This window comes from Myiozetetes cayanensis, unplaced genomic scaffold (assembly GCF_022539395.1).
Source record: "Myiozetetes cayanensis isolate MyiCay16 unplaced genomic scaffold, myiCay2020 scf4, whole genome shotgun sequence".
NCBI lineage: Eukaryota > Metazoa > Chordata > Aves > Passeriformes > Tyrannidae > Myiozetetes > Myiozetetes cayanensis.
Genome location: NW_026087631.1, coordinates 46,061,988 through 46,077,834, shown reverse-complemented (window position 1 = coordinate 46,077,834; position 15,847 = coordinate 46,061,988).

The window sequence follows — 15,847 nt, the reverse complement described above, 5'->3', positions numbered from 1 at the left end:
TTTTCCCCCAGACAAATTTGAAGTGTTTTTAATTGATAAAGCAAAAAGGAAAGCCCATGAAATAAGTAATATGAAGAAAAATTAATAACTGGCTTGTATAATTGTTTTAGAATTAGTTCAAAGAGCAGTTCTGAGTCTAGGATGTTTTCAAAGGTAAATTTTCCAAACTTAATATGTAATTATCACTAAAGCTGCTAAAATAGAGTTGTTGAAATTTGTGCTGCCTTCTTCCCACAACCAGTGGTTTCACAATGGTATTCTGCATATATAACTTTTTGTTTGCATTTACAAGTGTTAGTCTAGCCATAGAGGTGTTGATTAAATCTTATTTCACTGAAGATACAATGAGAGATGGTCAGTTTACTCCAAATAATAATATTTTTTCTTTTTCCACAGTATCATTCCCGGAAAATGACATTGTATAGACAGCACTGAGAAGTTCAGTGTGACTACAAATTATTTGCTTTACTAGTTGTAATCTGAATTCCATTGGAATTGTGTAAGGCTCTTGGCAGTGTTTACTGCCTTATCATTTGTAAGCACACCAACAACACGGTAATTAGGAAAATAAATGCGGAAGTTCCTTCCAGATAAAACCTATGTGTTATCAAACCTTTGAGGTTTTTCTCATTATTCTGTTTTTCAGCCCTTCTCCTAACCCTTGGTATCTGAGTTCTTCTTTGAAAAGTCATTCATTAGCTCAGCTGATATCTAAGGACTGGACCTACCAGAACAAAGTAGGCACTGATTATAGCAGACGCTGGTTTTCATGTAGCAGTCACTACATGAGACAGCTAATGTAGCTACGACCTGACACAGCCGTTACTTGTCCCAGAGGCTAATGCCCCCCTTACTAGATGTGGACATTTAAGTGTGTAAACAAGAGTGGTTAAAAGCTTGGCAAATTTAGAATTCCAGTTCCTCGTAAACACCACTGTTACAGTGTTTGTATAAAAACAGAGAATCTTGGCACTGCTAGAAGAAGTGTGTCCCCTTCATTGCCCCTGACAGGAATGTGGAATGATAGGTGCTGAGGGGAGGGTAATAATCCTTCCAGACATCTAAATTTCATCTGTTGTTGCATGTCAACAGCAGCACCTTCCTGCCAAGTATTTTAGAATTTACAAAGTCCAAGTGGGCTCTTTGGCTTATTATAAAACATAATGGGCAAGTTAAGACATGTCTATGCAGGTACAGTGAAACACAGTGCAGCAGTTTTCTGACCTGGTAAGTGGCACAGCCTTGCCACCTGGGGTCTAGAAACTATATCACAGGATTTGTATGATTTTGTGCCAAAGCTAACTGATCTTGTGTGTACATAAATCTCAATAGTACTATACTGACAGAGCTGATGATATCATAGGTGCATCTATCTGAAAGACATTGAAATAGCCTTAGATGCTCAGGAATAGAGTCTGCAAAAGGCAGACCTCCAAAAAGAAAACCACCCTGATTACCTGTGGGTTAAAGGCTGAAGAGAAGGATGAGTCTCACAGACCAAATGCTGAGATTTTGGCAGTTCAGGTGGCATGCAAGGGATCTGTTCTATCTGTTCAGTATACACAGCCACACACATGTTGCTGAAGTATGACACAAAGAAATGGTACTGGAATCATATCTACTTATCAAACCATCACAGTCAATAATGGTGGTTTCTAGTTTCTGTAATATTTCTGCATATTTAGCATAAACCAGTTTTCAGTGAAAAATATTCCAGGCACCAGTTTTTTTATGTTATTAAACTTCTAGTGTCCACACTCCCACTTAAACTTTCTGTACCTCTTCTGTAGCTTTTCCACACAAAATTGACAACTATTCCAGGAAGAAATGTAAAGTACTTGTTCCAGAGTACTCTACTGCCTAGCAGCTAAGTCTCTTTAGGGTGTTGCAAATGAATCGAATCTTGTCTGCCAGAGGTGAGAGCTCTAACTATTCGAATACTGAATAGAAGAGAAATGGGACAATGATTTGTGTAAAGCTTGTACATGCTGAGAAGACAGCTGCTAGATGAAGATTGGAAACAAGTTAGCTTTTGAATCCTGGTAAAGTTTAAGTCTGGATTAGTTACTGAACTGTCACAAATCATCAAGGCTGAAACACTCCTTATCAGAGCCAAAAGCACAGCTTTAGGCAGATAAAGAGCTTTGCAGTTAAAAAGTCCTCTTTAATGACTTCCTGTTATCTCCAGAACTAGGTAGCAGCTGAGGTAAGTGCAGTCATTCTTGCAGGAGGATCTATGTCCACAGAGATGAAAATTTGGGTTAAGGGCCATTGGAGTGATTGGCTGAGTAGAGGAGGGGACTTCTTGGTCCTGGCAGAAGAGAACTCTCAGTATAGTGGATCAGGAAAAAAAAAAAAAAAAAAGACAGAAGTAAAAGCCTCTCTTAAACAAGCTTCATCACATTTCTGATCAAAATGTTTCTAGGTCAGCTGCTTCCTGTGTGAGGCTGTAAAGAGACATTAGGGTGTTATGAATAACTGGGAAGAAATTTTGGGTTATCTTTTAATTTACCAGGAGTTTTATTTCCTCTTTTGTCTCATCCTTCTTATTTCCAAAAAGAATGTAGAGTCTTGGCAGTGAAAGAGTGATAGCACAGGAAGCATAACTTTCTATTCCAATAAGAGGACAAAGTTTAGGATTCACGATTAAAATTAAGCCATTCAGAGAGGTGCAGAGCATGAAATATTCAAAGATGCCACAATAATGATGATTTTGTTTATACATTTTGATTGTATAGTTCAGTCTGTTGTTTTCCAATAAAGGTCTAATTTAGGTTAATTTATGAACTCAAGCAGGAGACTTTATGCACTAGAAGGATAAAGCATTTAAAGAAGAACCTAAGGATTTAATCTTGATAAGGCATTTAAAGAAGAACCTGAGGATTTAATCTTTCCCCACTTATTGGGAGTTAATACTGTACTGGGTATCTCACTGCCCATTGCCCCAGCTAAGAAATAGTGATCACTTCTTGCTCAGATGGAATTAGTCCTGACTCACCAGTGAAAAGTGGTGGTAGAGCCTGTCTTGCATTCTGCAGGTGTTTGCGGTAGCAGCTTGCTCATGTTTGATATGATTTTTGTGCAATGTGGACTTCATACCTTCTTTTTCAAGTTTATACAAAGATAACTTCTACATGTATATTTATGCAAAGTTGTTGGGTTGGGTTGTGGGGTTTTTTTTAAAATTTCACACTGAAGTGAAGGAATATGTGATATCTGTGTGCCCTAACTAGCCAGGCCAGAATACTTAATCTCATCTGTAGTGCTGCAGGGAAACTGGGGCTCTTTGGAAAGTGAGTGATAACACACTTACAGGGTAAAGCCGAAGAACACTACTTGCTGCTAGGAAAAGAAAACCAAGGAGATGATCAGGTCAGGGTTCTTCTGCTCATCAATGGACATGGGCACTGCTAGGTGAGAACATGCTCCTGACAACCATCCTGTTCATGGTTCTTGGAGGTGCTCCCTGGGACAGAAAAACACATTTTTCAAACTAAGTTCCATCCATCCCATCACCTAACAATAGTTACTGAAACATCAAAGCAAAATTATATTTAAAAATTAACCTCTACTTCCAAGACTTACATTTGCTATCTTTTGTCATTTGTGATTTATACAACCCTGTTGACCTCAATGAAACCCTGACAGATATTTACCTTGAGTCAACAGAGCAAGCTGTGCCTTGAAGCAGAATTTCTTTGTCTGTGTGTGTAGTACCTTTCTAAAGTTGTGAGGGTAGATTTAGCTTAGCAAGTTTCTAAGAAGGTCTGTAGTTATGGTGTCCCACATGTAAAAAGAATAATTACACAGTATTTTTCCAAGAAGAAGTGTTTTCTTTGTTTAGCCTAATCCTCCATAAGCTCACTAATAGGACAAAATATTGTTGCTTTTTGTGTTCTTTATGTACAGAGCTGTTAGCAGCTGTAGACAAATTGCAATTTTCTATCACGCCTCAGTGTCTATATACATGTTCTTGCATCCTGAACTGCAGAATATATACACCAGACATCCCCAGATCTAGTTTGACTAGATTCTACTTGATTCTATCCATTTCTTTTTCACCCCATAGCATGTGATGTCTGTCCCATTTTGCTGTTGTAATCTGGCATTTTCAACATCTTTCTGCTCTTTGCAACTCTTTATTCACGTGAACAAAGATTGTCATGTCTCATTGTCATGCTTCATTTAACTTATTCAGAAGTTAAAATTTTTGTTATTGCATTATCCATGTTATTCTATGTTATAAAAGAAGGAAGGAAGAAAGGAAGGAAGAAAAAAAGAGAAAAAAAGAAAAATTTAAAAAGAATACCACTTGCATACAGACCACTTGCAGCAATAGAAGTCCTCTTCTACTCTACTGCAATTTTCTAATCACCACTGCTGTGCATCAGATCCAGAGACCCTATTATTGCCAATGAGTTGGCAATGGAGGGGAATGTGGCTGGCCAAGACCAGCAATATGAAGAAATTCCCTCTTCCTCCCTAAGGACTTGAGTGTTACTTGTGGAGAAACTGTCCTGGGAGTTCCAGCAATTTAAAGAATATATGTCCTATTCTTCTTCTGTACAGACCACGATTTCAGCTATTAGGAATAGCTGTTCTTCTACTCAAGAAAGCAGATATAGCAAACACACACCACAGTTCACCCTATGGCTTTACCTGAGTGACCATGGGGAAGTGGGATGGAAAATCTACCTTGACCCTACAGCCACAGATATGAGAATTGCAAGGAATCACAGTCACAAAAGCTGGTTCTTCCTGGAAAACTGCTGCTCTGGTCTCCAATCAGTAGTTTCCCACCCAGAGTAGGAGGACTTTCTTTCCACTGATCTTAATAAAGGAACTTCTGTTTCATATTTACAAGAACAAAGTAACAAATATTAACAGTGGATTATCATAGCCTGATTGCTGCCATGCCAGACATGCTGGAAATTCAATATGAACTGAAGTCAAAGGTTACCCTGTGGTATGCCATAACTGATATTGTTGTTGTCTTTTTCTTAATTCTTTTGTCATCAGAGTATGGACCATAATATACTTTCAGTTGGAGTGATATCTAGTACACCTGGAATCAAACATCCAAGGGGTGGAAACCATCTACGATGGACTGATCCAGACTGCATGGAACAGGGTGAAACTCCAGAATGCCTGCAATACGTTGACAATATCATCATCATGTGGGATAATGCAGCAGAAGAAATCATTGGGAAAGAAGAAAATAGTCCAAATCCTTTTGGAAGCCAGTTTTGCCATAAAACAAAGTAAGGTCAGGAGACTGGTACAGGAGATCCAGTTTTTATGAATAAAATGGTAAGATGAACATCATGAGTTCCCAATGGATGTGAACAACAAAATAACAGCAATATCTCCACCAACTAGCAAAGTGGAAGCACAAGCTTTCTTACGGTTTTTGGGTTTTTGAAGAATGCTTACTCTAAATTTCAGTCTGATTATAAACCCACTTTATCCAGTGACCCAGAAATGAACCATTTCAAATGGGTCTCAGGGCAACAACAAACATTTGAACAAATCAAATAATAGATCATGCAGTAACCCTTTGACCAGGCTGGTGAAGACAAGATATGTGACCTACACCACATCCAGGGAGAATGGCCTTACCTGGAGCCTACATCAGAAAGCACTGGGGAGATTCAAGGTCAACCCCTAGTTTTTTTTGAGCCAGGAATATGAAGCCCATTATACTCCAACTGAAAAAGAGATACTGGCAGCTTAAGAAAGAGTTTGAGTTGAATTGGAAGTGACTGGTACTGAAGTGCAGCTTCTCCTAACATCCTGGTTGTCTGTGCTGGGATGGATGTTCAAAGGATGGGGATCACACAACAGGCTCAAATAGGAAACCACAGTTGCCCAGGAATCTTGGAAGTGATCATGGATTTGACAGAAGGCAAGGATTTTGAAGTACCACCAGGGGAGGTGACTAGTGCTGGAGAGGTCCAGCTGTATAATGAACTATCAGAAACTGAGAAGCAATGTGCCCTGTTCCCTAAGCAGTCTGTTCATGATATCATGAGAAGTGAAAAAACGCTGCATGTAGTCCTATATGACAAATGCCATAAACTGCTGCAGAAGGTGAATTGAGCCAATTTGCTTAAGTCCAGCTGGCTTTAGATATTGCTGACTGAGAAAAGTGAACAGTGCTCTAACTCAACTGACTCATCAATGGTGACAAGTGCCCTGTGGGAGTGATTACAGCAATGGAAGCAGACCAACTGGCAACACAGAAACAAACCCATCTGGGCTGCATCACTGAGTAGGCCATCCCATGTGCTGTAAAACAAGCAGATAGGGAAGACCAGCCTGGCTGACTAGGGAGCTTTGGTTGGAACTTGGGAAAAAAAGGATAGTTTATGACCTTTGGAAGAAGAGGCAGACAACCCAGAAGGCTTACAAGGATTTGTAAGGTTGTGCAGGAAGAAAATTAGAGGGGCTAAAACTCAGCTAGAACTTAAATCTGACTACTGACATAAAAGACAATTAAAAATGTTTCAACAAATAATCAGCAACAGAAGGAGGGCTAAAGAAAATCTCATTCTTGACTGGATATGAGAGGAAACACTGTGATAAAGAATGAGAAAAAGGCTGAGGCACTTAACACCTGCTTTGCCTCAGCTTTTAATAGTAAGACCAGTTGTTATTGGGGTACCCAGCCCTCTAAGCTGGAAAACAGGTACCAGAATGAAGCCCCCATAATCTAAGCGGGGACATGGTCAGAGACTGCTATGCCACTTAGACGCACATAGGTCTATGGGGCTAAATAGGATCCACTCAGGTGAGGAAAAATTGAATTATATAACAGACTACCCCTACACTGAGAGCAATGACTACTGGGACCTTCAAATATTGGAATACACTGTTAGCAAAAGCCACCTGGTTAGGCAACAGTAAGGGATCTGCAATGGAGCTGACCCTGCCCAATCAAAACATTCATGTACTGTAGAAGGGGACAAGGTTCCTGTAGTGCACATTAAAAATATTCTGGGGAAGTCTCTCTGGGTTATTCCTGCCTCAGGCAGAGGTAAATCCATCCTCAGGATTTCTTTTGCTGAAGTGCCTGACTACACTTGGTGAGTAATGTGGGAAAATGGGGAATTCTGATGTGTACATCAAGGGCATTTGATTTTGGTTAAAACCTTACAATTATTTGAATTGTAAGATGTTAATTGCTACATAATAATGTATGTCATCACCACTCTAGTTGCTGTGTGCCATATCAACATTATTGCAACAAGAATTATCCAGATTAATGAAGAATGAATTCTGACGAAATCAAGAAAAGTACAGTGATAATAGAACCAGACAAGCTCAGCAGTGATGGAAGGAGAACTGGCTTTGGCATGCAACAATCCAGCAGCACACATCACCTCTCCTGCAGTGAAGGACTGCTGTGACATACAACCAAGAGTCATGGACTAAATGAACTCACCAAACGTTTTATACCGATGGCAAATAGACTAAGGGAGTGATACTTGTGTGTGAATATCAAAAGATAGGGAAGGTGATGATGATTATTTAGGATGCGTTGGAAAATGTGCAATCTGGGCATGGCATACATGATATAGAGGAAGGGATGGTTATCTTCTTGGTTTCAGCTGGAATACATTTAATGTTCTTCCTAGTAGCTGGTACAATGGTGTGTTTTGAATTTAGGATAAGAAAAGTGCTGGTAACACACTGATGTTTTAGTTTTTGCTGAGAAGCACTTACCCTAAGTTGTCTTGACAGTATGGAGGCTGGGAAGCACCAGGAGTTGGGAGGGGACACAGAGAGGACAGCTGACTCTGACTGGACAAACATATATGCCATACTATACAACTTCATGCTGAACAATGATACGGGTGGGATTTGTCTGGGGCTCGGAGCCCACTGCTTGGAGACCGGCTAGGCTAGTGGGTAGTGACCAATTGCATTGTGCATCACTTGTTTTGCATATTTTTGCATATTTTTTAAATCATTATTATTATTTTCCTTTCCTTTTCTTTGCTATTAAACAGTCTTCATCTCAACCCACAAGGTTTTTCCAGTTGTCTTTTCCATCACACTGTGGGGGAAGTGAGCAAACAGCTATGTGGTGTTTTACTGTCTTCCACGTTAAAGCACACCAATCATTTAGATTGTGTGATCTTTTCACCTATTCAAAGATACTTTTAAAACTTTGGAGATTAATGTTCGGAGGAAGAAAATGAATCACATCTCTGGTTAATATTTCTGTTTGTAATTTTTGTTTACGAAGGAAGGAAGTGGATTTAACAGCAACCACTTGAGGATCTGGAGTGGAAACTTGTGAAACTTCTTTCCCAGCTCATTCTGGCATTCTTTCATTGTAAAACTATACCTTTGCTCTGAGGAGGACTTACCCCTCTCTGAACTATACCTCTTTTGGTTATGGTTATCTGACAGTTTGCACTGTGGGCAGAACCCACTTACAACTTCTGCGCTTTGCTCTGCAGAAAACCCTAAAGATAGACAGGTGTTGCTAGGAGCAGGGGCCTGAGGATAGCTAGCTCTCCCAATTCAGAGGTAGCTGAACATTTCCTATGAGTTGTTTTCTTTGCTGTTCCCTCTCCTTTCCCCACTTCTGAGGTCCTTCAAGTGTGCTGCACCCTCAGTTTGCCTACTAGAGTTCAGAGATGAATCTGAGAGTGAAGTATTTAAACAGAACTGGCACTGACCTGAAAAAAGTATCCAATTGTGGGAAATGCTCATTTTCTCTAGAACTGTCTTTTTTATTTCTTCATCTCTGTTTTCCCTGTTTCTGTCTTCTTTACCTCTTCTTTATTTATAATTTGTGACAAGGCAACAAGGAGCTCTAGACTGACTTGCTTTGGTGTGATGGGAGGTGTTATTTAAAACCAAGCTCAGGCATAACTACCCATGGTAGAGAGGCAGACTGCTTACAGTTCCTGAAGCTTTCCTTTAGGTCTCTAATAGCCTTGCATCATTGTCAGTGTCATATTTTTTAATGGCTATTTAACTGCTAGAATGTATGTCACAAAAAACTTCACTTTTGTATTTGCACATGGGAGCTGAAAATACATCCTTTAGTATGTGGTTTAGGGAAAAGTGTTTCCATAAGCAGAAAAGGGAAATTAAATTTGACAAAAAGCACAAACATGATAATGGGGTTTCGCTCTTGTTTTGTTTCTGTGGGGTTTCTGTGTCCATTTTTCTGTTCCATTCCCTTTCTTTCTCATGAGCCTGTATGCCATTTCAGCTGTTTCTGCTATGCTTCCTACAGCATCTCCAACCTTTATCTAACTAGTAAACGTTCTTCCCAGGCCTAAAATAGTTTTACATTACTATTTTACAGTTGTATTTTTTGTTTCAGTCATTTAAACCCTGTGGGAGATATAACTTACCCTTCAGAGAGCTCTTCAGCGTTAGAGGCCAATGAGAACAGCTGATACACACTCATGCTTCAGTCTGCAGTGTAATGAGTTGAGCAGTTGCACATTTTAAAAGCGTGTGACACAGAGGTCAGGGAATGATATCTAGGGCAGAGAAGATTTATGGAAGAGGATTAGGATCAGCTAGGTTTTAAACCTGCTGATCACATTTTGGGGACTAAATGTAATTTTCCAGCTCTGATAAAATTAAATGAATGAAGCGAGATCCTATTTCACTTGAGAAAAAGCATAAAATTTTAAAATATTTAAAATCTGAAAGAGAATGTACTGTAACATTCAATTCTCTTACCCATGTGATGCCATGTAGTCCCCAAGTGTATTAAATATACTTTCTGTAGTCCCATGGATTTTCTTCATGTCATGTACTAGTCTAATAGTTAGGAATTTATTTCTGTATTTTGTTAAGTCAGGGTTTTCCAGGTTTAGCAGGTCTGTGTTTCCTCTGAATCAAACTCCAGTCTTCCTTAGAGCTGATACAGGAGATGTGGTCCTCCTGCCAGGACTTCACATGCCAGCACAGCTAACCGTGCACCATGGGCATCTGCTCAGCCTCTGGGCACAAAGGCATGACAAGGTGGCTGCCATGAGCTAGGTAATTGAGCCTGGCTGATGCCACTCCAGAGACAGATTTGTGGAGTGCCAGACATGTCAACAAACTGTTTGTTGTTATTTTTCTTCTAAAAATAAAATGGAATTGTATGACTTATCCTCCAATTATTTTACTAAGGACTGTCGTAAGTGTGTTTTCATATTTCATGCAAAGCTGTAATTTTGTTAAGTGTGAAATGACTTGCTGGACAAAGGAAGAGGATGCAGGTGAGGTACTTCACATCAGTTTCAGACCCCTAACCACATGCAGTTTGAGCAGCCTGATGAGTGCTCTATAGGAAGGGGAGGAAGCCCAGATTTACAGGAAGGGGAGGAATCCCAACTTTCCTAGCTAGGTGCCTAAGGAAAGTGGCTGCTGCTGCAAGACAATTAGTCAAGTTTAGGTAAGAGCTGGATTTGAGGTGCACTTGATCACACCAGTGTCTTAGCACAGAGGGACTATTATACCACTTGGGTTTCCTGCCTTGCAGACCACAGAATATCAGCTTGAATGACTGCTCACTCTTTTCTGGGCCAAAACCATCTGCCCAGCTGAACGGCAATTTAGAAATATAGAATCACAGAATTTATAATTGCTCAGGTTCAGTGCCCTGTTGAAACAGGTACACAAGACACAAACAAACAGACATCCTCAGTGCTGTGTGACTCCCTTAGTTCTGCTGCAGCACTTGCTTAAAGCTGGACTGATGAGGTGACTAAAACAAAACTCCATTTGATTTCTTAAAATATACACAGCCTTTCAAGAGTTCTGCCTCACCGATGGATAGTGGAGAATGAGGTCTGAGTCATATTCCACATTACTGCACCGTAAAGAGGCTGCCTACATGTCTCTTAATTAATTCATACAGGTCTCTCTGCAACATGGTGGGCTCAGCACATGACTATTGAAAGGAATACCACGTTCCTCCTCATGATTTCTGTCCTTGAAGGGGAGAGTAACACCTATTTATTGGGTCATGTATTCTTTAAATTCATAGTGAACTTATCAAAAAACTTAGGAAGGTTTGGGATGTCAACAAACTGCTGAAAAGTAGTGTGATCTAAAACTAATAAAAGCTCAAGTTTTCCAGTGGACAGAAAATGTTGCATTGAATATTTTTTCCTCACCATCCCAGGAAATGGAATTCCGTGTCATTCTGCTAAATATGCTCTGTCAATCCATTGGTGCTTTAAACCTGTGATCTTGTTTCTTGGTATTCTAAGACAAAAAGTATGAGAGGTGTGTATACAGATATATACATATATATATATATATACAGATAACTTGAGGCTAATTAAACACTTAAATTCATTGTTGATTTTTAAAAGATGGGCTGGATTCTGTTCTTTCAAAGGAATTCTCGTACAGCTCTGTAGATATTTGCCACACTCACATCTTCTTGGCCAACAGCTGCTCCTGTTACACAGTATACTCTGAATACCTCATCTTTCCTCTCAGAGGGTTAAAACTGAGTCATTCTGCAAAAGAAACACATCAAGACAAGAAAAAAAGACTACCTCTCTTGTTTTGTTTTGTTTAAGCAGTCCACTTTGCCTTTTCTGTGCAACAGTACCTTATTTCTTATAATCTCTTAAAATCCTAAGAGTATATTGTATTTTCCAGCTGGTAAAGGTGATTATGTTGTCTTCTTCATTGCAAGCTTTCTCGGAGGCACTGATTCTTTCATTACTTTTTTCTGCTTCAGTGAGGTGTCCAAGTAAATAAACAGGGTTTCAAGATATGCTGCCATGCAAATAGTACCGTAATATTCATTATAAAGTTTCATACTTATTCTGAAACTTCTCACAGGAGCTTTCTCTACATTGCAACTGTTAAGAGAAACATGAATGGCTGTAGGCCTTGCATTTACAGAAATTAATCTCAGATTCTACTGATTGATCTTGTACTCAGCTTCAGCACAGTCTATTAGTCATAAAGAACTCTACAGGGATCATATATGTATTCTTTTCCTAGGAAGAAATAGCTTTCATCAAAATACATTCATACAGATTTTCCAAAGACTGCTATGTTAACCAATGTTAATCCTCTGGATATTTGATTCCAGTTCCTCCTGATCCTTGAGATTCTACCTCCAATTAATAATCAAAATTATAAAACCACTTACATTTGCTGGTGATTTGCAAAGAAAATGCCTTTCCTATGAGGCGGATGTCTCAGGTTAGCCTGGACCTGTAGTGGAAACACTTGAACAAATTAGTACCTTCAGCTGAAGTAGCACCACCATTTAGCATTACATACACACATAACATGTTCTGAAGAGTCCTGAAGCCAGGTGCAAAGCAGTCGTAAAACGTTTTGGAAATAGACTTTTGTCTTTTACATTCTTAAATGTCTGTAGGACTAGTGGTTCCTTACCTAAAGTTAACATAGTGCAAACTTGTCTCTCTCTGAAGCAATGTTCAAATTATTGATTAAAATGTTCCATGTAAGGGCCCAGGAATATGGAACTGTGGCCCTAATACTACCCCTCTGGAGATACGGAGTGAGGGGCAGTACATTGCTGCTGGTGCTCTTTTAAATAGAGGAGAGTAATTGAATATTGTAGACCCCCAAGGAATGAGCAGATCCCATTAATTATGTGCCCTGAGGAGAAAGATAATCTCAAAGTACTGCCTGATCTTCCTGACATAATGCATACTGTACAAGCATTTAATGTTCTCTGCTCTGAAACAGAGAGAAATGAGCCCTGCTCTCCAGAGTAAAAATTAATAACCTCTCCCACTGAAAAAAACAAAATGTGAAGAAACAAATCTTTCCAACAGATACCATGTTGTAGATGTAGTTCTTTAGTTTTAACTTGCTAGTAATAAATGTTCATACTATTTTCCTCAAATCCAGTCTCTTTTGTCTGCATAAACCTTCTCTCAAATAATAGTAATTGTGTGTAGGGGTGTGAAAGCAAATTGACCCAGAGCAAAACCACGACATTTTTGGTGGAGAATGCGGGCAGTGACTGCCCAGAGAGGCAGTGGCCAAATCAAACCCCGACAGCTGCTGTCAGAAAGACCTGACTCTGCCCCTACTGTGATGATCCCAGTGCCAGTCTGGGCAACAGCAGGGCTGAGCAGACACAGTACTGAGGCTGGGTAACAGAGACAAGGAGCAGGCAGTGAATTCACATGGAAGATATGGCCTTAATGGGGCTCTGTGTTTAACAGTTGTTTCTCAGAGGCAAGAACAGGAGTTGAGGGAGGTATGATCTGCCTCTGTGCTGTTATGCTACTGTGATGCTGGCAGGAGGAAGATGTGCATTATGGCTCTCCAGGCCAGCAATTCCTCAAGAAGAGCCTGAAGAGTGCTGGCAGGAGGAAGATGTGCATTATGGCTCTCCAGGCCAGCAATTCCTCAAGAAGAGCCTGAAGAGTGCTGGAAGATGCCTTGTATCTGCTGAAATTGCCTGTTATTGCCTCATCTGTATGAATGAAACCACTTGGTTCATTACAGAGAAATTATCACAGATAATTACTATCTTGTGCTAATTATAAAAAAATTTGCAACTTCTAGACAGTGTCATCGTTTTCACCCAAAGCACCCTTATGAAATGCATATTTCAGGTACATTGTCTTCCTTAAGTAGACACTGAAACGGTACATAGCCTTAAGAGGGAGACACCATCACCTCATAAAACTCGATGTCTAAAAGCTATTCTTTGTAGGAACTATGGGTGGGTGTGGGGGATGATTTTTGTATTTTTTACTGTAACTGTACAACACAAGCATGAAAGATGAGTAGGGTAAAGGTAAATGGCTTGTGACCCAAATATTGCATAATATTTTCTATGCAGATTGAGACCCACATTTTCAAAATCCTACATAGCTACATAAATACCATTAGGAATAACTCCTGGAGATTGCTGCAGGCTTATAATATTCTCATTCCTGTTTATGCTTTCTTAGATCTGTTCTCATTATTTCTCTCCTCTACAGGGAGACCTCGATTTTTTGCTTCTTCCTTTGATTTGTGGCATGTCTTTCAGTTAATTTCTTGTGTATTAGTATTTTTTCATCACTATCTTCTTTTGTGGAGCAGGTTTTTCCCCCACCTAACCCCATAGTCCTAATTTTCCTCCCACTATCCTACTTGTCTTCCATTGCTACCCTTTGTTTCTCTAGTAGTTTTTCTCCCAGACTGCAAACCACATCTCCTCATAATCTTTCCTCCTATACTCCCATTTTCTGACACTCATTCCCCATCCCCACACAGATACCTGTTTTACTACTGCTTGTCACCTACTCACAGAAACTGCTGCTGCAGCATTTCATTTTTCTCCCCCAGGCGAACCTCTGAGACATACTATTGTCCTCAGAGGCACTTGTGTATCAGGGTTCTCTCACAGACACCTTGTATTTCACCTGCAGAGACACATTGCCATATTCTTGCTTTCCCTTGCTGAGAAAAACTCATCACTATCTTTTCATCTTCTCCATGTTCTCCCAGTCCTGTTAGTTTTACTCCAACTGACCCAAACAGTTCCATTCTCTGCCCTCATCTGCTCAGACGTGTCAACCTAGATAAGAACTTTGAGCTGCAGCTGGCTCTCCACCATAAAACTACATCTGTTCAAGCAGGTCACAGGAGACTAATTTTCTTTTTCCTTTAATTTTCTTTTGTTTTCTTTTAATGGACAATATTTTACATCCTTGGAGGTGTGTTGTATATGAACCTTTTTCAATGAGGATTATGAAAATCCTCAAGCTGAAAGCAGAAAGGAAAAAATTTGTTCTTTCATTCTCCATAACCTTGTGCTCACCTTCATCCGGGACAGGCTGATGGGAAATCCCCTGGTTACACAGTAGAGACTCCTGACTTCTCCACAGCAGCGATCTGTCCCAACATGACTTTTAAAAATTAATTTAGTTCTCTCTTTTGTGTGCCTGCTTCTCACAACATTTTACCTCTTTCTTAAATCCACTTCACAAACTAAAAGGGAAATGGATTTAGTGACAACAATGTTCCACTTGTGCATTTTGTTTCATATGCATGGTGAGTCGTGGTGTTTTGAGTAGCTGTAGAGATATTGGATGCATTTTAACTACCCAAGTTGGAAGTAAAAAGTGTAGGGCTGTGATGAAGTGGGGAAAAATTCAACATTAGATTTTAAATATTTGCATGTACCTCTTTCAGTACTTTGGGGTGAGAGGAATGGAAATCCTCACACATTTGCAATGTAAATCACATTCGGAAAAATTTGAGTTTACCAGGCTTGTGAAACTGTCAGCTCTTGACATTTGATAGTGTTCTTGAACCCTGCAGGGACTGGAACAATTTACTTTGGTTGTGAAATGTACTTCTGTACTTTTTCAGAAGTGCTGTGAGACTGTGGAGCACAGAACAGGCTGTGGGAGACTCTGAAGCTCTGTGTTGGGCGCACGTTGCATACTGAGCCTTTGCAGTTGCAAGGCCTGTGCACTGTGCAACCCCTCTTCATCCCTCTTTCTCTTAATTCCACATTTCCACAGAAAACAGACACAGTCCTATGGGAGAGCAGGCATCTCCATAGTCAGGAGATATTTCTTCAAAAACAGAGGTATTTTATGGAGGGGAACTGATGCCTTCTTTATGACTACAGTGTAACTACCTCAATTGTGTTAACTGGAACAGAGTGTTTTAAAATACTGAGTTGCTGCACGTCCACTGCCACTCAAGTGATGCCCCTATGGGAATATGCCATTACTTTCAGATAATTTGTATGACAGAATGACATGGAGTGTGGATCAGGCTAAAAGAGAGTAAGGAACAGTGATGGGGAAGGTTTGTACTCTCCCGAGTTCTTTGTTTCATTAAGTTCTCTTAAGGAAGGGAGTTGAATTAT